The sequence below is a fragment of the Lepidochelys kempii genome, chromosome 1 (genome assembly GCF_965140285.1).
Source record: "Lepidochelys kempii isolate rLepKem1 chromosome 1, rLepKem1.hap1, whole genome shotgun sequence".
NCBI lineage: Eukaryota > Metazoa > Chordata > Testudines > Cheloniidae > Lepidochelys > Lepidochelys kempii.
Genome location: NC_136380.1, coordinates 125,417,458 through 125,443,070, shown reverse-complemented (window position 1 = coordinate 125,443,070; position 25,613 = coordinate 125,417,458).

The window sequence follows — 25,613 nt, the reverse complement described above, 5'->3', positions numbered from 1 at the left end:
CTCCCAACACTAGAAGATTCCCTCTCTAAAGTGGCAGGATCTAATGTATTCTCCAAGCTAGACACCTCAAGTGGTTTCTGGCAAATTCTTTTAGTCAATCAGAATGCTAAACTGTCTTTGGGAGATTTTGCGTTCAAAGTTTTCCTTTTCAGATGACCAGCACTCCTGACAGTTTTCAAAAAAAGATGGCAGAGCTGCTAAAGAACATAAATGGGGGTTTGCAGTGTAGTTCTAGCCATGTCATCCCCATGATATAAGAGAGACAAGGTTGGTGAGGTAATATCTTTTATTGGACCAATGTCTGTTGGTGAGAGAGTCGGGCTTTCGAGCCGTACAGAGCTCTCTGTGGCTTGAAAGCTTGTCTCTCCCTCACCAACAGACATTGGTCCAATAAAAGATATTACCCACCTTGTCTCTGTAAAGGGAGGTGTCATTTTTCCGAACAACATTAGTAAACGGATCCTCAGTGGAAGAACATGACAAAACCCTCAGTAAAGTTCTGAGCTTAATCAGTGAGTCCAGACTCAAGCTAAATAAAGAAAATTGTGTTTTCTGCCTGAACCAAATTGGATTTTGGGGACAGATAATAAACAAAAATGGAATTAGCCCTAGCCTTGAGAAAATAAAAGCATTTAGAAAATTGAATAGACCAACCAATGTATCAGAATTGAGACACATGCTGTGGGTAGTAAGTTATCTTGGTCTATACCCTAGAAGACCTTTTTACAGTGACAAAACCACTGAATGAATTGTTCAGGTCACATACATCCTGGCTATGGGGGACAAATCAAGAGACTGTTTTCAAAAGGGTAAAAGAAGTGATTTCAACTGCTCTCGTTTTAAAGTTATACGATGTAAACAAACTCACAATGGTCAGTGCCGATGCCAGTAGCTATGGCCTTGGTGGTGTATTTTTACAGTTAGATGGATCTGAGTGGAAGTCAGTTGCATTCTGCTCTCGTACACTTACAGAAGCAGAAATACAATATGTGCAGATTGGAAAAGAATGTCTGTCAAGTGTATGGGCATGTGATAACTTCCACAGATATTTGTGTGAATTGGTTTCGTTTGAACTGGTAACAGACCATAAACCCAGGCTGTGAGGTACCTCACCACTACCTGACCTTAGCTTGAAGCAGTTATATCTGTGCCTGTTATGGATCAGCTCCCTGAAGCCAACAGCCTCTGGCAGCACAAGTACTACCTTCCAGCCCCTAACCCGCCTCCCCCACCCAGTACAAGCTTCGTTCCCTCTGTACAGCTAGCGAGAGGCACACAACAACCAGCAAATACTTGGAGCTTTCCCTGAAGTGTCCAACCCCTCATTCACTGAACACTGACAGAATTACCAGGCCTGCTGTTCCCAAAGGAACAGCTTGCAAAATTCAACTCAGGATCATCACTTTGCTTAACATCACAGCACTAAGATATATTTACTGTGAAAACAAGTTTGTTGTAAAGGCCTAGCAATTCAATGGATAGTGAGTAAGAACACTTGAAACAAATGATTACATATAAAACAAAATCATAATGTGTTTTCTTTAGACTAAACTTAATTAACCTTTTAACCTCTTGTCTAAAGAAGTTTATCTCATCTAAAGTTCTCTCCAGCATTTTCACCCAAGCTGATGGAGATCCGTTTTCATGAAGCAGAACTGCTCTCCATTTACTTCCTAGGTGAGGAATGGTCAGGTGTCTCCTTTGTTCCCCAAAATATACTCAAGCAAACCATTGATGTGCACCTCCCTATAAGGTTCTCTCCCCACAACTTTCTTTCTCTTTCTGTTAGTTTCTTTCTGAAGTTCATACAATCCTCCATTTGCATTCACTTCAGACTGGTGATAGGAGACCCATTGTGAATGAGACACTCAGTTTACTTGTGATTAGCTCCAGCATGGTCCTCTGCACTTCCCGGTCGCCAGCCTTCTCGCTGTCAAATCTCTTGGTGCCAATGGCATCCAGCTCATCAATGAAGATGATAGAAGGAGCTTTCTCCTTGGCCAGTGGAAAGGCATCTCGCACCAGCTTGGCTCCATCTCCAATGAACATCTGTACCAACTGTGGGCCAGCCAGCTTCAGGAATGTTGCCTTTGTCTGGGCAGCACATGCTCTAGCTAAGAGGGTCTTCCCTGTTCCAGGTGGCCCATACATGAGAGATGGATAAACACCTCTTATCTGACAAAACACCTGCTTTCACTTTTACTGGTAACCAGTATTTTGATACAGACTTACAGAACATATTTTCAGTATATATACACACACAACTTTTTACATAACATTTGTATATGCACTTCACAAATCATACTGATGTCCAATGTGACACTTTCATTTGAGACCTCACATGACATTAGGTGAACTAGAATGTACATCCAAACTCAAGAATTTCTTGTAACCCCTCTGCACCTCCTTGCAAGTTGGAATCAAAATGTTCTTGGGTCACATGACCCTTATCAAAAGGAAAAACCTGGATCAAGCACTGCTGAGATGCCAACATCTTTTGATTAGGCTAATGCAATTTAACTCAATCACTGAATATATTCCTGGTAAAAATCTGGTAATAACAGATGGCTCAGAATTGCACTCAAGCACCTGTAGGCTAGAGGAAGATGTAAAGTCATGGATGTGTACAAGTTTTACAGGCCAGTATCAGGCAGGAAGTGAGACATGCTAAGCAACCTTGGCAGATAAGCAACTCCAAGCAGTTTTTAGTTTAGTTACATTTCGGCAGGATGTCCAAAGTATCTAAAGAGCACTATGGCTGTGGCAAGAAACTACTTTTCTGTAGGCAGACAATTAAATTAGTCCAATGGATTAATGATTAAAGGTCATCCCACAATCATCCCAAGAATTTTGAGAGGAGAAATTCTAGACCTCATCCAGGAAAGATGTCAAGAACTAACTAAATGCCATGACTGGGCCAGTCTGTCAGTGTGATGGCCTGGAATCGGCAAGGACATGAAGAATAAAGTATCTTCATGTGAACATTGCAGAACTAACAGATCAACACAATGCAAGAAAAGCCTCTAATAACACCTATCAGACTCTGTAAGAGGCTAGCAGCAGATTTATGTGACTTCAGAGGACATCATTACTTAGTTGTAATGGATTATTTTCCTAGATACATTGAAGTAATATATTTGAAAGATACAACATATTGCAATGCTATTGAGAAATTAACGAGCACATTCGTCCATTTAGTACTCTGGAACAATTATGGATGGACAACAGAACACAATTCACTGCAGCTGAATTTAAGTCATTCCAAACAAAATATGATTTTTAACATATCACTAGCAGCCTTCAGTACCCACAAGCAAATGGAGAGGCTGAGAGGGCTGTGCATACAGCCAAGAATATATTGAAGCCAGCAGATCCATTCCTTGCTCTGCTGAGCGATTGATCAACATTGTTTGTAGCTACTGGCTATAGCCCAGCCCAGCTTCTGATAGAAAGGCAATTCAGGACTGTTCCAACCCTGGAAAACAACCTAGCCTGAAAGAGGCCAGACCTGAGAAAAATAGCCAGATCGGATCAAAAGGGGGAAAAAAAGAGTTTATGAACACTTTTATAAAAAATGTTACACAGAGAATTGCCTGATGTGGAATCTGGTGACCTATTTGTGTCAAACTGGATTCAGGAAAAGGATGGAGAACTCCAGCTGCTGAAAAAGAAAAAGAATGCCTCACCCAGATCATCCACTGATGAGATAGATGGTGGGAAGTTCAACAGAAACTGTCAACATCTTCAGTTTGTTCCAGAGACCGAACAATCCACTGAGCAGACTCTACAAAGTGCAAATGCAGAACCCTGAGAAGCAGATGATTCACCTATTCCAAACCTGCCAAAAGACATCCTTTGCAAATAGAAGACAGCCTAATCACCAAGTATTACCCCTTCTGGCCATATAGTTTTTTTAAAGTACGATTTAGGGATGAGTAACGAAGAGACATGAGTTGAGATTTAAAGTTAGTTAAAATTAGTTTTATAGTTTTAAAAGTGTAAAAATGGAGGAAAAGCAAAAATAAAAGGGGGAGATGTGATAGAAATCTTAAACTGAATTATAACATTTAGTCACTAGTCTGTGCTGTGTGAAGAATAAAGCAGCACACCTTCACTGAGTGCTGGATACAGTTTGCAACCTTTTTATAATGATAAAGTTGCTGTTGTTGCTAGTGTCCATTTTGCCTCTGTGTCTGTGTGACAAACCTGACAGTATAAAAGTGCAAGTCATCACTGAGGATGGAGCTGGTAGAGATGCCAATAGTCAAAGTGGCCTGACACTTCCATTTTCAGTTGCTGAGAATTTTGCAACATTTTCATGCCGGCTTTCTTCCTCAGGATCAGCTTTTCTGAAAAGCTGCAGTGCAAAGCACATCTGAAATAGTGTTGCGGTGTTAAATAAATATTCCACCTCTTTCTTTGAAGAGTGCGAGTAGCTTCATGTGCTGAAGCAGGAAAATGAAATTTGGCAGTGGTACTGGAGACAGTGCTGCCTTTTGCTATGCCCAGCAGACCTGGCTGATTTATAGGTCTCTGAAAACTGACATGTGTACATGTTCAGTGGAATTTGTTAGTGGTTTGTTGCTAAAACGTCTGAACTTTTCATCTGCATTGAGCACCTCCAGTCCCAAAGAGCTTCCTACATACCAACTACACAAGCATGCTTCCAGACCCTGACTTGGTCACCTACATGGCAGATACAGAGCTAGTTCTCTGACTGGAGTCACACAAAGAAACAGGAATAGCCACCTTTTGGCCTAGAGCAGGGGTTCCCAAACTTGGTTCGTGGCTTGTTCAGGGTAAGCCCCTGGCAGGCCACGAGACACTTTGCTTACCTGAGCATCTGCAGGTACAGCTGCTCGCAGCTCCCAGTGGCCATGGTTTGCTGTTCCCGGCCATTGGGAGCTGCAAGCAGCTGTACCTGCAGATGCTCAGGTAAACAAAGTGTCTCGTGGCCTGCCAGGGGCTTACCCTGAACAAGCCACGAACCAAGTCTGGGAACCCCTGGCCTAGAGAAATGTGCAGAGCAGGGGTGGCCAACCTGTGGCTCCGGAGCCACATGCAGCTCTTCAGAAGTTAATATGTGGCTCCTTGTACAGGCACCAACTTTCCGATGTGCTGGGGGGTGCTCGCTGCTCAACCCCTGGCTCTGCCACAGGCCCTGCCCCCAACTCCACCCCTTTCTGCCCCCTCCTCTGAGCCTGCCGTGCCCTCGCTCCTCCTCCTCCCCCCCGAGAGCCTCCTGCACCCCATGAAACAGCTGATCAGGAGGTGCGGGGAGGCGCTGATCGGTGGGGCTGCTGGTGGGTGGGGGGCGCTGGGAGCAGGGTTGGGGGTGGAGATGATGGGGGGCTGTTGATGTATTACTGTCGCTCTTTGGCAATGTACACTGGTAAATTCTGGCTCCTTCTCAGGCTCAGGTTGGCCACCCCTGGTGCAGAGGGTTGGGTGCCAGGAAGAAAATATGCATTCTAGCCTCAGTTCTTCCAGTGACTGTGGTTAATTCTGTGTACTTCACCGTCATTATTATCAAGCAATGCTTCATGTTCCTATCTTACGAATCAGGCAAGTATCCTGCACCCATTTTACAAATCAGGTGGCTGAGAGATTGTACAAGATCACTTCTGTCAACTACTGGGAATAGAACAAAGGACTATAGTCTCATTCATTCAGAATGAATGTGCCAAATCTATGTGCCTGGGTGTGTTGTCCAATCAAAAGACCACAGCCTGGATCCACCCGGTGTCCCCAGGCCTAGCTTTTAGATGCCTAGAAAATCACTGGAATCCACAAAGCCCAAGCTAGGCAAGTAGGTGTTATGTGTACAGCATACACACAGAAAATTTACAATAAAAACATTCAATACTCCTGCTGGAAGATTGCAATGTAATTCTACTTTTATTCTTAGAAACCAGAACGGTAACACAAATTAAGAAAAACTATAGAGAGAAAAAGCAAATGACCCATAAGGCAGAGAGACAACACACCCCACATTATTTCAGGTTGGCTCTTTCCAGACTAGGAGTACTTGTAGCACCTTAGAGACTAACAAATGTATTAGTGCAGAAGCTTTCGTGAGCTACAGCTCACTTCATCGGATGCATAAAATGCATAGAATTCTATGCATCCGATGAAGTGAGCTGTAGCTCATGAAAGCTTCTGCTCTAATAAATTTGTTAGTCTCTAAGGTGCCACAAGTACTCCTGTTCTTTTTGCGGATACAGACTAACACGGCTGCTACTCTGAAATCTTTCCAGACTGACTCTGATCTCATGCTTTCCTACAAAGGCTGAAAGCAGGAGCAGGACTCAGCTGCCCCCATCCCCTGCCCCACGTTCTTAAAATGATAGCTTGCAATTCCAACACAGTCCTCAGTACACCACATTAGACTCCATATTCAATGCTTGGCCTGAGAATGGGATCCACAAAAGCCAACATACAAGGCAGGGAGCTGCCAAAGACAGCCAGTGGGAGAGACCAGTGGGAGGGCTATGTCCCAATCCCCTCCTGTCTCACAGAGTTAGGAGCCTAAACCAAGGCTGCAAGGGGCCCCCTATCTTTGTTTGCAATCCACAGTCATTTCCCCTTCTCTGAAGTGAGGGCCCTAACCACTGAGCTATGAGACAGTCTGATGTGTGGCTCCCTTAATCTCTTCTGTTGAAGCCATTCTATCCTGGCCAATTAATATTAAATTATTTAATACAAAGGAGAGTGAGAATGACTCTGTAGTCCAGTGGTTAGGGCACTCACCACAGAGGTGGGAAACTCCAGTTCACATCCCTTCTTGTCAGGTAGAAGAGGAAATTGAACAGGGGGTCTCCCCCAACCCAAAGCAGTAGCCTAATCGCTAAAGACTTGGGGGGGGGAGGAGTTCCGCTCTCCCTCACCAGACATTTTCTGTGGAGTTGGACATTACCCTCTTCCACAGACTTCCTAGGGGATGCTGGGCAAGACAATGAACATGCATAAACACAAGGGGACAGAACCAACATTGCACAAGAAACTTTATTCTGCTATTTCCCAATGTTTTACCACTTGCCTTTGAAACCTTAACATTCTTTCAGCATACATTTTTTTTTTGTAGTTTGCATTATTGTGCAGTGTCGGGGGAGCAGGATGGACCAACTTACTTAGGGAAGTGAGAGCCATGTACTATCAAGTGGAAACCCAGATTTTCACTCCCAGAGCCAAAAAAAGGTGAGACCATTGTGGGATGCTCTCATTGCAAGGTAGACATACCCTCAGAGTACAAGAGCACCGTCTGCAATACTGACATATCAAAGCAAGAAGACAATGAAGTTGTGATAATAACTGAGTTTAGTTTTTTTAGCAGGTAGGTGAACATAGACATATTTATATTTCTTATTCCCTTATAGTTCCTGTCTTAAAAATTCTAATTAATGTTTTATGTAAGAGAAACCCATGTCATAACAAAAGTTGTCATAAAATATCGGCATTTTTCATCACTTACTGTATTGTATGGTATATAGCTATAAAATGTTAGACAAATGTTCTGTGATTGCAGCCAGAATCTGATTACATAAAGTACAGTATGGCTCCAAATTTTCTTGTTTCCCTGGTAACAACTGTAAATGCACTTACTCCCTGAACTACTCCACCCCTCCTGCTGCTGATGTCAGACACAGGAGAGGTATATGTGCAACTCAACTGCACACCTGTCAAACCAGGCAGAGGATCTGTTTGATCACCCTTTTTTTGGTCCCACAAAGCCCAGTCATTTGCTGATCAGAGAACAGTGTTAATTTAGTCAGCTATCAGGATACTGGGGCGAAAAAATTCTCCCACTTATGCTTTAGTTTTGAACAACGAAGGAAACAGGGAGGCAAAAAATTTCCACATGACAAGAACTTAAGGAACATGTTATTTGCTGGTAACACAAGGAATACAGAAACCCCTCTTATTGTTAATAATTTCCAATAACTGGACATTATTTAATGCCAAATGACTGTATAACAGAATTCTTCTGGAATTTCATACTACCACAACATGAATGCCAAAAGGGCTCAACATGGATAATACAATGGACCAAGAAGAAATGAATTAGGATTTTCCATCTGTTATCTGACAGGAACACTTTAAAACAAGTGACCAATCCTTATTAATTCATCTGGTATTTTAACAAATCAGGATGAACTAATGTGGTGTTTATGTCAATGGGATATGCACCTCCATAGGAATTCCACTGCAAGTTAGCAATTAATTAATGTACCTGTAGCAATTATTGGAGAGGATTAGTATCTGACCTTAATATCCATGTACTCTGCTGGCAGGCTGCCCATTTTCACCTCAACATTAATGAAGATAAACATTTGTATGTAAGTGTGCCTCTTATGGTCATTTTGTTTACTATGATATTTCATCATTTGCCTCAGTAACTTCCAGTCATCCTATAACTACAAAGTTAGATTCAGTGGACTGAAATCTACTGTGAGCGACACTGCTGAAAATATACTACACCACTCTATGTTTACTGAGGTAACCTGTGAACAGTAACTCCCATGTTTATGATTTATACATTCACTCTTTTTTAAAGTCAACCTGAAAAAACTTGAAGAGTTTTGAAAATTTTCATTTTTGTGAAAAAAATGATGGGGAAAAATAATTTCCTGACAAGCTCTAAAATGAGAGAGAGGGAGTGGTCTGATAATTAGACCACACTCCTCACAGATGGATCTTCCCATTGACCTCCTCTGTTTATGGGGTTTGCAATACAAGTATGGAACTACGAATGAATTTGATGAATGGTTACATGTAATAAGGACCCTGCTGTGAATTCCTCACTATCATTAATGAGTGCTCACCTATTAATCACTATTGTCATTTATTATTTGCGTTTTGGTAGAGCCCAATAGCACCATGTCAAAGATCAAGACTCCATTGTGTTAGGCTCTTGGCAAACATTTAGAAACACATGAACGTTGCCTGAAAGAACTCACAATCTAAAGCCCCTAGCTAGCAAACACATCTGCATGTGAGTAACTTTATGCACCTGTGCTGTGGTGGAAGTGGAGCAGCTCTGTAAAAATTTATCAATATTGTATGTTGACCTGGTTATTGGATGTTTACTCTGTGACTATATTGGGTTCAATCAACAGGGCTGCTGGGAAACAGACAGGCAGCCAAAAATAGGATTCAAGATAAGACACCCCTCAGCAAACACTAGGGGCTGTTCAGGACAATGGGTGAATCGTTGTCCCTGAAGAAACTTGTCTCGACCTCCACTGAGCCCTTCCAAAGTGGCTATGGACAGCAGGGCCTAAAAGCCCAGGAACTGAAAAAATACAACACTCAGGCTGGATTAGAAGTTACTTTCTCTTGGGGGGGTTGGGGAGGGGGACAATTGTTGATGAGATGCTGTTCAACCTGACACACACGGACACCTATCAGAGATATCTGAAGAAGTTAGGCTTCCCTAGGCTTCTGCAGGGGATGGAAAGCCTTTAGATAAGACAGATATGCATATAGACTATTGTTTTAAAATCCTTTTTTTTTTCTTATGTTGTACTTTGTTCCTATTGTTAAAATGAAACAATCCTCTCCTTTAAGCAGGCTGTCTGAGAACTCTATTCACCACAGGTTGCAGGCTCACAAAGGGAAAAGCTGCACTCAGATGGGCTGGGTCAGCATGGTTGATACATCATTGGTACTGTAAACCAGAGCCTGGTCTAGGAGTGGGGGAATTGCAGAATTACACCCCAGGGAGGTAAAGGCATGAAGCCTGATGGGGCACACTCAAACACCAGAAAGGGGATAAAGTTGCAGCTACTTCTGTAACAGTGACCGCTGTCTCTAAAGTTCAATGGGACAGCTTACATGCATAAATTTACTCACTTGAGTAAACATTTGCAGAGTTAGGGCCTAATTTAATGCAACAAGTGGCTGATAAAACCCAAAAGGATAGAACTGGGGAGGAAGAACCAGGGCAAGAGGAATGGGAAATCACTGGTCCCATAGACTATCAATGTGCATAGTTTGATGGTTCTGAAATATTTAAAAGATGCATTTTATGCTTGTTTGTTTTGTTTTATTTTTAATTACAGGACATAATCAAATGCATAAAAGATCCTAAGTTCCCGTATCATCTTAGGTGTAATCAGTTTCCCATTTCCCACGGACATTACTTCGAAGATAGTCTTGAGGAGAGATTTGAAAAAGGTCAGAATTTTAACTTTATAGAATTCTGTGTTAAACCATTTGGATTTAAATGTGTACTTGCTACACATAAAACCAACTTGTATTAACTCATCATCAGTGAAATTAAATAGGGCCAAGGTCTTTGTTCAGTGACACCCATCCAGTTCAAACTGGCAATGTTACAAAATTTGCCTTTGCCATGAACTGGGCACAGATGGTTTTGAGTAACAAAAACATAATTTTTTCCTGCAAAATTTGAAGTAAGCTGATAATAATTTTGATGACCTTAGAAATGCCATTACTGATTATTGAAAAAAAAAGTGGGGGTGGAAGGGAGGGTGGAAGGACTGAAAGGAACTACAACAGGACAGAAGTTGGCCCTAAACTCTGTGCGTGTGTGTGTTAAGAATCTAGCTCAAGGTCTAGAAATTCTATGTGAGAAGAATCAGTGTTTTTTATTACTGAATTCCTCATTTTTTTCTTAAACAACTGGGATTCAGAAGTTACTTTAGTACTATCCAACTTCTAATATTAAAAATTCTGTCTCATAAAAAGTGGATCTAACAGGCATCAAAGACTTGAATTCCACTGCGATTTAGATGGTAAAAAATTTAAAAGTGCAGATCTACACACCTTAATATTCTCAATAAGACTTTCCATCTAGCATCCTTTTATCCTTTAACTGGATATGACTTCCAATAAAGTTGACTTCAAAAAACAACAAACTTGCACTGGACAAAGCATAACTATACATACATATATATAAAATTGAGTACTGATGACATATTGATTAAATTATAATTCTTAAAGGCATATTCTAGTGATGTTATTTTTTCCAGCATATGCATTAATGTTTTAGCATTTACCTATCTCTCACCTTCATCCAATTGTCCACCCTTGAGCTCATAGCTTGAAGAAGATAAGATTCCATCTCGGTCTCTTCAGCAGAGTGGTTGCTTACTGAATGCTGTGTATTGATCTCATGGCATGCACTGTCAACCAACACCTTAAACCAGCAGGTAGTCAATATAGATCCTGGAACACTATTGTTATGTGCTTAGCACAGAAGCTCTGCTTAAAGGCCCTGATCTAAAGCTCACTGAAGTTAATGGAAATACTCTCATTATCTTCAGTGCATTTGGACAAGGCTCTACAAGCAGCCATTCTACACCAGCTTTTGTTTTCAGATAGAGTCACATGCCAAGAATTATAGCAATCTCATGTCGAAATGAGAAGCCCATGAGCAACAGCAGACAATGTCAGCATCTGAAAGGAAAAATTGCATTTACTTTACCGGGAAGGGATGGAAAAGTACTCTCAGCTACTGCTGCTACTTGAAATCCAGTACCAGTCTTGGGTTTAACAAGCCTCCTAAACTGTGAGCCTGGTTCACAAATGGCAGACACTCTCCCTGAACCATGGGGGATATAATATTGGCTAAGGCCTCAAATCAGCAAGGAATTTAACCTCATATTTAACTTTAAGTCTATCCCTATTCAGTAAAACACCTGTTGCTTTCCCATATTTTTTTATATGCTTCCTAAAGTGGATTGTCATTGTTTAACTTCAAATGTTATTCGAAGGGCCAATTATATAGTAGAATGTCACTAATTTGCACTAATGACAGATGAGCTCATTGTGAATTAATGAATGTTGGGTATTAATGAGTAAGTGTGAACATCATCCGGAACTATGTGAATCACAGAAGGGCCCCTGCCCGAACACGACTGCTATGGCCTATGCCCAAAACAAATCCCCCAAGCCCAGGAGTTAATAAACAAAGAATTGTTCTCTGGGAGGAGGGGTGTCAGGATGTGAGGGGACTCCACTTCCTAGTACAGATCTGTGTCCCCCCCATGTTCTTGCTCACTTATTCCTCTCCTGTGTGTGGCCCCAATGGAGCACTGGGGTTTCCTCACTAGGCCAGTTGTGAGGGGGGTGGGGGGACTGTGCCTGTCTTAGGGCATACATTTGGATCATCATGTCCTTTAAGGAGGTAGCTAAGTCCAGGGATACAGCAGCCCTGTTTCCTATGATAGGAGACAGCACACCTTCATCTGTTCTCTTGAACAGCTCTAATGCGTAGATCGGTGATTCCCCTGCTGCCATAGGTGCAGGACATTTCTGGAAGATGATTGTGACTTCTGCTAGGATGTGCCTTGGCTGGGGTCTGCCAGGTCGCTGAACCTGTGGAAAAGGGATAGGACATTTATGTGTTGTGTCTGTAACACTGCAATTCATTTTCCCCCTTTCCCCTCGCCCTTTTCTTGTTTGCTCCATCCTCCTCTGTGTGTCTGAGATCACATGCTCCTCTGGTGTTTGGAAGGATTTTTAAACTTACCATGTGTAGTGTATTGCCTATTTGTGCAGAGAATAGCTACTAAGATGATCAGGGGGATGGAAGACCTATCTTACGAGAGGACACTGGCAGAGCTTGGCTTGTTTAATCTAGCAAAAAGAAGTCTGAGGGGAGGTTTGATTTCTCTTTATAAATACATTAGGGGGGTAAATACCAGGAAGGGTGAAGAGCTATTTAAACTAAAGGACAATGCTGACAAAGAACAAAAGGGTCTAAACTAGCTGTGAACACGTTCAGGTTGGAAATTAGAAGGTCTCTAACCATCAGAGGGGTGAGGTTCTGAAACAGCCTCCCAATAGGACTTGTGGGGGCAACCAATTTAAATAATTTAAAGAGAAAGCTAGACAAATTTACAAGTCTGATTGTATGATGGAGTTGCTTGAGGGTTGGGCACAGGGCTGAACAGCCCTAGAGCTCACTTCAGGTTTATGTTTATGCTCCTAAAAACTCATGCTTCAGGCTTCCAGATGAGCACCTGCAGTGATCAGGATAGAATTTCCCCCACTCACCAGAGTATTCTGGTTTTCTTCTTGTTTTTTTCTTCTTCCCCAATCTCCTTTCTCTGAAGCATCAGGAATGGCCACAGCTGGAGATGGGACACGGGGCAGGATCGGATGGAGCTCTGAGGTGGCACATAGCATTCTCTCAGGTACTTGACTGGCTGGTTCTTGTTCACATGCTCAGGGTCTAACTGTTCACCATATGTGAGGTCAGGATGGAATTTTCCTCCAGGTTAGATTGGCAGTGACTTTGGGTGGGGGGAGGAGGGTTACCTTCCTCTGCTGTGTGTGCGCGCGCGTGCAGGTCATTTGCCAGGATTATCTGGTTATATCTCACTTAATCATTTCCCTTCCATTGCAGGGGCCCCGGGCACTGGTGTGCCCTGGTCTACCTATTCTCTGTCACATGTAACACTCTAGTTCCTGTGGGCTGTAATACTTCGGTCTAATTTTGGTTGATGGGTTTTGTGTGCTGTTGGTGGACTGTGATACATAGGTCAGATTGGTGTCCCTTCTGGCCTTAAACTCTGAGGTCTAGAGTAGCTGTCCTGGGTGTGTGTTGTACTGTGTAGCTCTTCACAATCAAGTAGAATAGTGATTTTGAGAGACATGGGTGTCTTCTTAGTCTGTGTCCTTATGATTTCATGTTTGAAGATAGCACTTTTTAGAAGGTTCTGTATATGTCCTTGTGCTTTCACCATAAGAAGCTCCTTAGACCTCCTCAGTGGGTCTACTGTTCTGAGGGGGAAGGCTATTTGTGCATGCCAGCTTCAAGGCTGCTGTTTTGAGTCTCTTGGGCTGCCTTGAACAAACCCTTACAGGTATATAGTCCTACCTTCCATTGAAATCAGTGGAAGCTAGGCCCTATCTATTGATGTGCATCTGACCAATCGAACCTCCTCTATTTTTCTTTTGAATACCGCTTTGTAAGGCACCGATCTCTCCCCATTCATTCCATGGGAGCCTACACAGCTACGTCAGGCTTTGCGCATCTCACTATTGTATCTGTTATTTTTTAGCAGCCTAGCAATTAGGCAGTGTGATGCACTGTTACAATGCCCAAATCTGTTTGAGCGCCTGGCCCTTAACACCTATTTGTGCCTCTGGAAATCTCCCTCTTAATGAACAGAGAAAGCAGAAAGCCTCAGATGTGGACCTTCAGGTGGCTCCTGAGGATTCACTATTAGAAACAATATTATAAACAGACTGAAGTATTTGGACAACTATCTACATATTATGAGCTTGAAACTGCAATGAATTTGTAACTTTTCTGATGTCCCTCAACAGTTTCTGCCTACTTTTGCAGTAACGATTCTGTAACGGTCATTCTGCAATGATTACATGAGAGTTTATGGTACTTTGATTTCGCTGTATTATCTTGTAATTTCAAAACTTAATATCTTTCCTTTCTTCCTGTATGTCTCAAGAGACATGTTCTCTTTCTATTAGTTTTATTTACAAATTGGCCTGAACTGATGAGGGCAGAGGTTGAGCTGTTTTTTTTTTTTTTTTAATTACTGCAGCTTGTCCTACAAGAAGTTTGTTTTTGTTTCCCTATAACCTGCACAAATGCAACCTGCCTCAGGTGCTGAATCTGAACCAGTTTCTCAAAGGAGCATGGGCCCACATGGTTATACAGGGAAATGAAAGAGGGCCATTAAGCACAGCAGAACCTTGGTGTTACAGTTCCCCTAAGAGAGACAGAGGGTTAATTTCTACATGCCGTAAATGCATTTGAAACCCAAAGAAATTCTTAGCTTCGCAGGGTACTTCAACAGCAAATTTATACGTCCTAAATTAATTTTGATTGAATTGCTCAGCATTCATTTCTGTTTCTTCTTGGGCCCTACACTAATTCCAGACCCATTACGGCTGCCTCATTATGGCAGTGGCCCTAGTAAAAAACACTAATGAGAATTACATAATGCTTTTTGATTATAACACCTTTTCCCCCCTTTCCAGATATCTTGTGAGGGAGGTGCAGTGGAATTTCTCATTATTAGAGTCATTTCTGATACATGACATTATTGGTATTTTTATTTAGTCATCTGGATATTTTGATGTCTCACTTCACTGTTGTATTAAAAGTCAATATAATATCATTTTAAACAAATCTGTTTGTCTGACCTCCAAGTAACACACAGTCAGAAACAATGATCTGCTCTGCAAAGGTGTTTGCTAAGTTGTTCCTCACCCCTCCAAATTCTTATTAGCTAGTCTAACGTTGCTGAGTAGCTCTCAAGGATACAGAAACAGTCTGAAAAGAAACAAGAATGAGAAAACAAGGAAGGAAAAAGCTTACAGGATATAATCGGATACAATACAAGCTGAAGCCTTCCTTTGAGCAAGAAACATACTCTTCTGGATATCTTTTAAAAGACTGATCAAAAAGACAGTTGCCATAATCTTGCCTAGTAAAAGCTGAAGTTTCAAAGAGGGAGAATTTAATTCTCCTACTATAGGAATATATAATTTCCCGTAGAAAGGAATAAAAAGAAAGTAGGTGTGACAGAATGCTAAAAGCAGCCATCAAGGAAAAAACTGAGCAGTGCCTAAATAGGATCCTGCTGCCATCAGGGGAACGTTTAGTTTCCCACCTGTAAGAATTACAAACATAGCACACTCTTTTCTTTCTCAGTTACCCTTATTATTTTTCTCTTTTGCCTCACTCTTTTTTAGTAAGAGATCTTATTGAACCACTTTCTTCCTTCAAAAGAAATTCTTTTTTTAAAGACTTAACTGCGTAATATAAAATAAATTCCTAGTTGGTCGATTTCCAACCCAAAATGATTGATTCTAGAAGCACCATAGTTTGTTTTTATAATGGGGGTCTTGTTATTTAAAAATTAAAGAACTTTCTGATTACTTGTCTTGTTTGTCTTGGGAGTTTTCTATCAACATAGCAAATTTCTGACTAGCCGTCTAAAGTTATCACAGATGTTGAAACACACTGACACAGTAATTCACTGCTGAAGACAACCTGAGAAATTACACAGATCTGTTTTTTTAAATTAGAAGTTGCAGTGAAGTTTCTCCTGTCAGTAAACTGATGGTTTTTCTCAAAGAAAGAATTAGGCATCACCCTCTGAAGTTTAGCACCTGTAGAGGATTTCTATTTTTGAGATTCAGCGTACGGTATGCTTAATCTTAGCTGAGACTAGACGTGAACTTCTTCAGCAGAAGAAAACTACTAAAACTGTCCACCTTCTTATCTTCAGACTTCACATTTATTTGGCCTAAAATGTAAAAAGGTGCAAGCTATGATGAAAATAATTCTTGGTCCTTAGTTTAACCAAAAACACCAGAACAAGGTTGGTGCTGTAGTTTACAGCAACTTTGGCAAAGATCCAAAGGAAGGTCACTCACCCAAGGAAGTCTCAGTGATCTAGAGAGGAGTTTCCCTCTGAATGCTGAATGAAATTCCTTGATTGACTTCTGCAAGGATTTACAGTCACTGCAGATGGAGGATCTGCCCTACCAAAGACTGAAGGGAATTCTGGAACAGTACTATCCTGAAAATTAAAGGCCAAATCCTTTCAGACATGAAGCCACAATAATTTGAGGTTACTTTGCTTACCCATCATAGAAGGTGAAGGGAATCAGTAATCAAATGATGAAGTTCAGTTCCCTGAAACGAGAAAGTGGAAGAGTCTGGATTAAAGATATAGGTTTCTAAAAGCCCTAACGCTTACCTTAGGAGTTGTATGAAAACAAACATCCCAAGAGATTTTTGATTTACTCAGGTCAGTCTTCACGGCTAAAGAGGGGCTATAGCTGCATATTGAGAATAAACATCAAAATCAGTGTTGACATGTCCAGATTGCCAGACTTTTAATGTCAATAATGTAAAAAAAACAAAAACAAGAAAACACCCCAAATCTATATTTTCCTCCAACTTCCCCTTCACTCCCCATAGAATGCAAAGTGCATTTTTGGAGGATGATCCTTACTCTAGGGAACTGTCCAAATTTCAGACTAATAAAATATGACAATATTAGAAAATAATGTGTGGGTTAATGAACGATGATCCACTGAGTCATGGATTTTCAGAGCAGGTGTCTGTCTGAAAGCCAAGTGTGAGCATTACTTCCAGTGGTGCTATGTCTAGTCTGCTGCACTGTCGGGTCTCTCCTGTGAACAGACATTATTTTATGGGGCTTTCCTTCTAATTGCTCCCATCCAAGGAATGCATGTTCAACTTGATATTTCTCCCTAATAGACAAATATCCCCTCCTGCTTTTACAAGCAAATTCAGTGCTGGTGACAGTGCTTTACTTATATCCTTGAAATCCCCTCTTTAGCCACAGAAGAGATACGAATCGATAGAAGAACTACAGCCTTCCCCGTATCATCGCAACAATATACCTCAACCCTTACAGCAAGTGACCATCTCTAGGGGATTAAAGAGTAATTCAGTAACCATGCCCATTCAGTGCTTGGCCTTTCTGAGAGACTGAAAACAAAAAGGTACCAACTGGCTATGGTGGTGGCCTGTTAGCAGGAAGAGGACAATATATTTCACTTAAGTTACGCTAAACAACTAGATAGTTCAAAACTTTTTGTCCCTACCCACCTGGGGTGGTGACTAAAGGCCAAATCCAGTGCAGTAGCCTGGTTACTTGTCTGTGCAAAGCAAGGAACACAGGGTAGAGAAATCTCTCATCGGGCTACAGAACCCCTCTACAGAAGTTCTTGCAGCCCTCAAATGCATCTTCTTTGCAGGGAGGGAGGACAGTAGAACACATGTAACAATGGATGCGGTCACACTCATCTATCCTTTCCACAGCCCACTCTGGCTCTACCCATTGTATTTTGGTCCCTGTCGAATGGGCTCTGCACTGCCTAGGGGTACACACCCTTTGCATGACCACATGGAAACTTGCTTCACCTTTTGAAGCAGAACTGCATCAGGTTAGCAGAAACTCCCCGTCAACTACCACAAAGGAGCAGTATTTGCCCCATAGAGTGTTTGCCCTGTAGACTAGGAAGCAGTATTCGCCCCCTTGTCTGTCTATTAGAGCTGTGTGGAAATTTGCTGTTTTGTTTCAGAAGTTCATGCAAGCATTTTTTATGTTAATCCTCATAATTGTGAGTTACAGTTTGAGTTTTGGGTTCAACACAATCAGATTCTCAAAGAAAAATTTAGTTGACACCCCTGTGTTTCATCTGATTTCATATCAGAACCATGCAATACCACAAACTGGGTCTGACTCCTATGCAGACATATAAGTGGTTCTTTCCAACAAGGCATGAAACTAGGTGAGATTCACATGGTTTGTGCTTTTGTTTTGAACTTTTACAGAACTCTTCTCTGTATCTCATTACCAGTCCCCTGAGACACCCAGTTCCTAGCCCTTAAATTGAGATTTTGGTAAATCACATACCTCAAGCAAAGTAGATAAATGTTGTAGGAGATGAGCTTTCATAAACAATTTACATATGTTCATCTCTCAGAAGGAAGCAGTAAGGAAATAATTTTCAGCAACATGGGGGTGCTTCTTTGAATATACTCTGTAAGCATTCTAAACAGAGACAAAGACTAACCCATGTTAAACTGGACTGAAACATCTGGTGAGTTTGTTCTGACTCTTGTTATAAGCATGTACTTTCTCTTTCAGTGGATTCATCTGGTGCTAATGTTGCCTTCACAACTTCAAGGCCAGAATTTCAAGGTTATTTGCACTGGAAAGGGTACATTTTATATTGAGTGGATATTGCTTCAGATTGCAGAGACAAGTGTCTAAAAACCCATCACCATACTCCTGGCACAAACACAGTTAAAAAATGAGTCTCAGAAAAAAATCTGACCACATGTTTTGCAACTGGGATTGCATCTGCGCATGAAGTTTTTCTGTGGGAAAGCAACAGGGAAAATATAAACATATGCTCTGATCCAGTCAATAAACCTGCTATCTGAACAATTTATACAGGAATGATACCTTGCAAATGTCCTCTGGTAGCCCAGAGTGGAAAAGTGTTTAAAATTTTCTAAAATTCCCTATATTATATCGCCTTAAAAGTCTCCTGTCCCACACGGATGAACAGAATAACACTGAGTTCCTGTAAAAGTTATACGCCCTGTTAGGAGAAGTGAAATTATAAGATTCCAGAAATAACCCTCTCCCTAAACTACCATCCTTTCCTAGAGTGCTTCTCCAAGCCTTTCTCCTGATAAGATTAATGCCCATCAAATCCAGGTGCACATACAATGTCACGTGACCAGCTGCCACTAAGGAACATAGCTTGAATTTTAAATGCTGCTCTGGGTTAGGTCAATGAAGCTTTGGCCATTTATATCTGCTGTATTTAAATCTCACAGTACACTGGCTTAAGCATTAATGACCATTTGAAAGGGATAGGTCAGTTTACACCCCTCCCAGTTATTGTTGTTGGCTACCTGTAGACTTGGGCAGACATTGCTGCATCCGTTATGCTCATATATTCAAGATTTAGCTTTGCAAAGATAATGACCAGAGACTTAGGGCTGGATTCTCTGCTGACTTTTACCTGATACAGTTATTTACACCTGTGCAAAGTAAGTATAAAATGCTAACAAACCGGAAAGGCTGTGTTTTACACCCACTCTGTACTCACCTTGCATATGTATAAATTACTACACAATATGAAAAGCAGCAGAAAATCTTTTATATTTTTAAATGAATGGTTAAGTTCTGGAGCATAGCATGACAGTCCCATGAAAACGTACGGGACCACTAAGCCATTACAAATTGCCCCCCTTACTGTGTATGTTTTAATTGGCCGATACAGCACAACATATTGACCACTAAGTGTTGTTCATGAATGACTTCTTCAAGGGACCGAATGTATTTCCTCTGTTGTATTTGCAAGCCCTGCTCTCCCACAGCTCATTTTGAATCTGGGGTTTCATTATCTGCAGAGCCATCGGGCTGGCGAAAGCAGCAAATGATTTTTATAGGCTCCACAGAGAGCAGAATTTTTGAGTTTTCCCCTTTCTTACTTGCCATGCTATCATTGCACCCTTTCTTTATGGAAATGTTTTTATTTATTATTTCATGCTGCTAAATCAGCAACACTGGACCTAAGCATACTTTTTTTTTCATCACTGCAGCCTGTCAGCTATTTCAAGGCAATGCAGACCTTCATTTTGAACAGTACTTGTATGAGCAACTGTACATTCAAACTTTGTGATTGCACAAATACCTGATGGAACAAAACAAAGCTATATCTTAGCCCAAATGCATTCTGATTTATTAATATTGTTTGAAGACTATATTTATCAGCTTGATTGGGTTAGGAGAGTGCACATAATAAACCAGTGTGCTTAGTTTTTGACAGCCTCAGGTAGACCGAAGCTTCAGTATGGCTTAGCACAAAGATTATAAATTCTCCATGTAGCAGAGGTCAAAACTAATTCAAAGCAAACAGGGGTTTTTTTTGCTATTTTTCTAGCAAAAAAATTCACTATGATCAAAAGATGCTGTAGGTATCCAGACAAGAGGAATGCACAATGCTATTTCATATCCCAAAGTGATTTTTAAAACATACTCTATATCTACCACCGGAATGCCTTCTGAAATGCATCACGTGCTTACCAGCTCATACAACGGTATGCCACTGTTTACAAAACAAACTGCAGAACTCTATCATATCCAATTGAAACTTCAAGGGGAATTTAGAATGGTTGATTGTAATTACTTGAGTTAGAATTTGGGCAGGATACCAGGGCAAACAAATTTTAAAAAGCCAACTAAATTAAAAATGTCCTGGGAAATTTAAATCATCACAAATGATTCGGGTGTGATTTTTACATCTCATCCAAAAGCCATCTCCATCAGTGCAGTGCCCTTTAGACCTATGTTGAAACACTGGTGCATGAGTGACACAGTTATATCCAGAATGTTGTCAGTTGAATTGCTTTGCCCTTTCCTGCAGCTCCTAGGTGTTCCTTAGAGGTTCTTATCCAAGTACGAGCAAGACTTAACTTTTCTTAGTTTGGGATATCTGATGGGAGCAGCACCACATGGTGTCGCTTCAGGCACTGTACATGAGTAGGATATTACAGTACACGTTTTATGTAGCTCTAACCATTTTCTGACAGGATTATTTTTATAGATTGCATATTGCGTTTTTATGTGGTTGAACTGTTCTTTTTCTATGTTTCTTTGCTTATTTATGTGTCAAAGACTGACTTTCCTGTCACAGTAAGTACAATAGGCTGAAAAGAACTGAGGGCTTCTCTCTGCTACTTCATCCTTAGATTTTTTTTTTTTTAAATTTCACCCTCACACCCTCTTTAGCAATTGCAATCGAGGATGTTACTCTGGCATGGAATTAGCAAGGACACTGATCTGTTAGGGACATCTGCCTGCCAAATATCAAGTAGCACACAGTCATGTTACACTTATCATATCTCCTATAAATTTAGATATCAGCAGAAATTCCATCTTTCTCAGTGGAGATGGTAGTACTCCAATCCTGATGAGAAAAACTAGTCATTGTGAATGACATCCAGACTGGATTGATGCAACTCACTCTATCTGGGGCTAAAGGTGAGGGTCACACAACTTGTGCAATGAGCAGAAGCCTGCCTTTTGAGCAGGAAAGATCAGTGACTCAGACTTTATGGTCAGAAGGAACCATCATGATCATCTAGTCTGGCCTCCTGAACAGTGCTGGCCACAGAACCTCACCCATCCACTCCTGTAATAGACTCCTAACCTCTGGCTGAGTTACTGAAGTCCTCAAATCATGCTTTAAAGTCTTCAAGTTACAGAGAATTCACCATTTACACTAGTTTAAACATGCAAGTGACCAATGCTCCATGCTGCAGAGGAAGGTGAAAAACCCCCAAGGTCTCTGCCAATCTGACCCAGGGGAAAATTCTTTTCCAACCCCAAATATGGCGATCAGTTAGACCCTGGGTATGTGGGCAAGACTCACCAGCCAGACACCTTGGAAAAATTTCTCCATAGTAACTCAGAGCTCTCCCCATCCGGTGTCCCATCACCACCATTGGAAATATTTGCTGCTATCAGTAGCCAATGGGCTACATACTATTGTAGGCAGTATCATCATACCATCCCCTCCATAAATTTATCAAGCTCAGTTGTGAAGCCAGTTAGGTTCCACCATACTCACCCACCCCCGCACCCCTACCCCCCCACCCTGCCCCACTCCCCTTGGAAAGCTGTTCCAGAACTTCACTCCTTTGATACTTAGAAACCTTTGTCTAAATTTCAAGTACTCTATATGCTTAACTAATTTCCTACCTGAATCTGGATCAAATTCAAGATTTCAGTCCTAATGGGTCTAGCTAGGACATGTAAGAGTCTGCCTGTCTATCCATGACTGAAGTTGACAGTATCCCACATGATGGGTTCACAGTGACCTGTATTGGTAAAAAGAGGGGATGCTGTGTTTGGTATTAGTTGGAACATTTTCAGGCTGTTCAGCTTAATTTCTGATTATGATACTGGATACTGAGATGAGTTCGAGAATCATAAACACATTGACCTCTGTGGCCAGATCTGTGTCTAACTGGATAAGGTGTAATCTTCTGGATTGCCACAGATTGAAATGTATGGGTTTTGCTCTATGGCTAGCTGAGTATCCAATAGCCTTGAAAAGCTGAAAAGGACCCCAAGGATGAGGGCAGGCTTAATCTAAGAACAGATGCACTCAGCAGTGGGGATGTTAGAGAGGACTCATGTTCTTAAGAATGGTCTGTTTTCCTACCAGTATTACCTGTGTCTACATCAGGCTAGAAAGAATTGGGTTCAGCTTCAGCTAGCTGCACTTCACCCAGGTGCGGAGGTCCACTAGGCAGTGAGAAAGCGGGGAGGTGATGCTGTTTATGTTTGAAGTAAAGGAGACGCAGTGTTGGATGTTGTCAGAGTTCCGGACAACTGCACCGTATTTCCCCCTTGTGGGGTAGCATAAGCACCACTTTTAGGCTCCTGGTTCCCCAGCTGTCACTTCTCTTGGGTGGAGACCCACCTCCCTCTTCCTCCTGACTGGAGGTTTTTCCAGGCTGCACAGCTTCCTGCCTATTCTGTGAATTCACCAGCAAATTGGACTGCCTAAGCAGACCTGCTTTGCTTTCTCTTGAGAAGCTATAAACAGTTATAAGTTACCACACAGTTTGTCCTAGGCAAACACATTTAGTCTTAAAGTGAAAGCATTACAGAGAAAACATTAAACAATAAGAGAACCTACATGCATGCTAATGAGTTTAACAGAGATCATCCCAACTCCAACAAGAGCTCTGGTAGGAGTCAGTCCTTCAAACCCCATCCAGGAGTGTTCCTTTGGTTATACGTTCCTATCAGTTTTTGCTCAGCACAAGCATTCCTGTTAATCTGTTAGTCACTCCTTTATACAGGTGGGCCTTTGACAGTAGGACCCTGAAAACAGGTAATCAGAAGACAGTAGGTTTCTCCTTTGGCCGTAGCTTCAAAAGGTTGGGTCCAGAGGTGGAAATTTGCATTTCCCCTTCTCCCAAGTATTTCCTGGGAATCCCACTCAATTAAAAACTTTCTTGTCTGGCAGTCTGGTTTTTTGAAGTGCCTAATACTTCCCAAGGTTTACATTAGTCATGTCTCCTCCTAAGAGACGTTACATACAATCCCACAAGAATACAAAAATGTTTGCGTTTTTAAGTCCTAGAATACTTAAACTTAATTCAGTAAGGTTTGTCCAGGACATTGCACGGGATTGCCAGATCTGTCACAGATATCATCTGCATACTTTTGGCATTGCAGTCCTGTTGTCTCACCAGCACTCCCAGTGACTTCATATAGACACTGGATAACCTGCGGGAGAGGACTGAGCCCTGTGGGATTCCACCATAAGTGAGGGCTTTGGCAGTAGAGGAACAGTTGGGATACTGTCTGTCTTCAGTCTAAGAAGAACCAGAACCCTTTCAGGGCATTTTCATTTGAACCTGCAGTTTCCTGGAGATGGGGCATGTTCATTTGGTCATCAATAGTACTGAATGGTTCAGAAGGAGGAGTATGGATTTACTTCCCTTGTTTATATACAGGTGGTCATTTGCCATGGGCATTGACATTTTATGTCCATACAGTAAAATGGAAACAGACTCCCTTCTAGTCTGCTGTGGTCACTGGTGAAGGGGTACTGTGGAGACACAATAAGGCCTCCCCCTTTCTCCAGTAATATCACATTTATTACAAAAAGAAAAGGAGGACTTGTGGCACCTTAGAGACTAACAAATTTATTTGAGCATAAGCTTTCGTGAGCTACAGCTGTAGCTCACGAAAGCTTATGCTCAAATAAACTGGTTAGTCTCTAAGGTACCACAAGCACTCCTTTTCTTTTTGCGAATACAGACAAACACGGCTGCTACTCTGAAATCTGACATTTATTAGAGACTCATGGAGTGAAAGCCCACATGCAGGTCTAAGGTTGCATCTTCCATTTTGAGTGTAGCCAGGTATAGCTTCACAGCTATATGCTTTGCTGAGCTGATTTTGTGTACCTTCTTAAGGAACGTTACAGACCCCTGCAAAAGGCCAGATGGGACTGAAAACTATGATTTCATTCACATTTTTCAGCACATCACCACCTCTCATGGGATGAGTTTGGGAGCTCATTCCCTGCCTATTCCACAAATCTTCCAGGGTCCCTCAGATACACAGAGACAGGAGTTCCCATCCCGCTGCAGCATGACTTTACATACTAACTTTCTCAGACTGCATTGGTCTTAATACCATTTTTGAGTCCCCTTGCAGCTACTCAGTGACAGCCATGAAAGGGACTTTGGAGGAATTAATGCTGCACTAACTTCCAGTTAGATTTCTGTGCTGAAACCAAGTGTTGGAGGTGAACATATTGATGTACAGAGCAGCTGGTTTCTACCAACTGGGATTATATTTTAATTCATGATTTAGAGATAAATTATTACCCACCTGAGCCATCCTGTCCTCTGTTTCATTTTTAATGGATGCAGTTTTGTCCACTAATTTGACTGATTCCTTTCTTTTACACCAAAGTACACTTTTCAACACTAGAAGAAAATTGATCTCTTATTGAAAGAAAAGGAAAATTCCCAAAATTTCCTTTTCCACTAATTCATTTTCCTCAGCATTTCCCTCCCTTTTTACCTGCCTACTCACAGCATTCCCAAAATTAACAGTTGGATTAAACCAGGTAAACTAAGGTACTTCATATTTTAAATAGATTAGAACTCTGTTCCTTTGAAGTAATCAGAATGTTCCACTAGAATTATTTATTTAATTTCTTCAAATGAATTGAGCCCTCAGGAAAGATACTGGGTTCTCTCCTCGTGCTTTTTTTCTTTTTTAAAAACAGTTCTGGAAGCTGCAGTCCTCTCGTCATCGTAGATGTGCAGCAAAGTTTAGACGCTGTGCAGGCTTCCCCCAATACTGCCCTGCCAATGTACTCAACCTTGACCTGAAGGGACCACCTCTTGGGATGTAAGTCATTTGTAGCTTGTTAAAGTGGCAGATAAGCTACTTTTCTAGAACTGTAAAGTTTGTGCTGTATGAAAGGATAATGAATTTTCTAGCAGGAAAAAAGTATAAGCACATTTCTGTTGCGAGAAGGGCAGAGATGAGAGAGGTACTGCATATTATTAA